The 2,329-nt window shown below is 45.5% G+C and overlaps 1 non-coding gene across 1 annotated transcript; it reads left to right on the forward strand.

Moving 5' to 3' along the window:
- The first annotated feature begins 1,763 nt into the window (after positions 1-1,763).
- On the forward strand, positions 1,764-1,882 carry LOC145417196 (5S ribosomal RNA). Its single transcript, XR_013900436.1, has one exon. It is a non-coding gene; the product is annotated as a 5S ribosomal RNA (ribosomal RNA).
- The last annotated feature ends 447 nt before the right edge of the window (positions 1,883-2,329 follow it).

Below are 2,329 nucleotides of genomic sequence, written 5' to 3' on the forward strand. Positions count from 1 at the left end.
GCTACAGAACCATCAGAGTAGAAAAGAGGAGGGAAGGATGATGAGGTAAAGTTGTTAGAAAGGTTTTTGGCAAGGTGCCAGGAGAAGCAGGAAGAATTCGAGTTGGAGTGTTGAGAGCATTTAGTACGGATGAAATTATTTTTAGCAGAGCGAAGAACAGACTTAGCACGTTTCCAGGCAGAAACATAAAGATGATGTGATTCAGGGGTGAGTTGGCTCCGGTACCTTTTGTAGGCCCTCTCCTTGTTGCAGACAGCATTAGAACAAGCGTGATTAAACCGAGGCTTTCTTGTGTTAGTCAAAGGATATGAGAAAGGAATGTATGCTTCCATGCCCGAGAGAATAACCTCCGTAATGCGCAAGGCACACTCAGATGGCTTCTGGCCATGGAAGCAATAATCATTCCTGGGAAAATCAAAGAAGTACTGCCTGAGGACCTCCCAATCCGCGGCTCCAAAATGCCATAGACGACATTACCCTGGAGGGTCCACAGGCAGTACCGGAGTGATAGGACAGGTTAAGGTAATAAGGTTGTGATTGGAGGAGCCAAACGGAGAGAAAAGATTAACAGTGTAAGCAGAAGGTTTAGTTGTAAGGAAGAGGTCAAGTATGTTGGAGCTCTGTCCAAGGCGGTCTGGGATACGGGTAGGGTGCTGTACAAGCTGCTCTAGGTCATTAAGGATAGAAAAGATGTAGGCTTGTTCACCAGGTGGATCAGTGAAAGGAGAGGAGAGCCAAAGGTGGTGGAGAATATTGAAATCTCCTAGAATGGAGATTTCAGAGAAAGGAGCAATGGATAGAATGTTCCATCGTAGAAGTAAGATAGTCGAAGAATTTTTGATAGTAGAATTAGGGGATAAGTAAACAGCACAGATATATTTAGTCAGAGAATGACAGGAAAGCCGAAGCCAGTGTAGAGAATTCAGAAGAATCGAGTTCAGGAACACGAGAGCAAGACAAGTCGTTGTGTATATATACACAACAGCCACCTTTGGCTTTGAAATGAGTATAGAGAAAGTAGGACTACGGATACAGAAAAGGGTTTGCTGTCAGTTGCCTCAGACAGCTGAGTCTCAGTTAGAAAAAGAAGGTGAGGTTTAGAGGAGGAGAGGTGGTGCTCAACAGAGCAAAAGTTAGAGGAAAGGCTGCGAATGTTGCAGAAATGAAGAAGAAGGGAGTCAGACAGTGGTTCCAGGCACCTGAGTCGTCACCGGGAGAGGGGCGGAAGGTGGGGGCAATTATGGTTCCCCCCCCCCCCGGGGACTCCGAGGCTGGGTGATGAGACACCATGATTTTTTTTTTTTTTTTGGAAAAGGAAGTGTAGTGTGTACTGTGCATGTAGTTTGGTGTAAATAGATAAATTTCTGTTGGAGAGCATGCTGGCCTACTCTCTGTGTAACTGAGACACTGAAAAAGCTCAGCAAAGGGGGATGGTCAGGAACTAGTCCCGAGGGCTGATGAAACGGGAGCTCCAGCACTCCCTGTCATCAACTTTCCATCCACCTTGGGAATACTACCATGTTCGACTGGTGCTACAGTCTACTCCTCAAAACTGGTTTGACTACCTTTGCAGTGCTGTGCTGTGTTATAACTTGACTACATTAATCAAATGGTATAATATACTGTATATAACAATACTGTACTGTACACCGATAAACATGTCTTTTATTTACCTTATTGTGGTGAACATAGCTGAAGTGGTCAGGCAGTCCAGACTGCTTCTGGCTTTATCAGACTTTTTCCGATATATAGGAATTTAGTCCGGTAGTGGCCATACCACGTTGAGTACACCGCTTCCCGTTCGGTCAGCGAAGTTAAGCAACGTTGGGTCTGGTTAGTACTTGGATGGGTGACCGCCTGGGAACACCAGATGCTGTTGGCATCCCTACGTCAAAGTGGGGTTGGTGGAGGATTAGTGCCCCTCCCTGTAAAACAATTAACTCTAAGCCCTTGGCCACCCTGTCTGGGATACATGGCGTCTGGCAATGAATGAATGAATGAGCTCCTCGAGTCCGATAAAAGCGAATTCCGGTCTCTTGAAGTCCATTATACCAAGGTTTTACTGTAAAGTAAGACCTCGCTAGAACAGATTAATTGGGGCCCAAGCCATTCCGAAAAATGCGAAATTCTGATCAAAGAAACATCCGGACTTCCCCTTGCTAATCCAGACTTTTTCCAATATGTCAGACATTAGTCCGGATCACAGGAACAGGTTTCCAACTGTTTTGACTACCTTTGCAGTACTACACTGTGTAATAACTGCACTACATTACCGTATTTCGCGGCATGTAAGACGCAGCATTGTGAAAGACGCACCCTAATTCTGGCA

The sequence above is a fragment of the Coenobita brevimanus genome, chromosome 13 (genome assembly GCF_032717465.1).
Source record: "Coenobita brevimanus isolate Jiangsu-jjx chromosome 13, ASM3271746v2, whole genome shotgun sequence".
Lineage (NCBI taxonomy): Eukaryota > Metazoa > Arthropoda > Malacostraca > Decapoda > Coenobitidae > Coenobita > Coenobita brevimanus.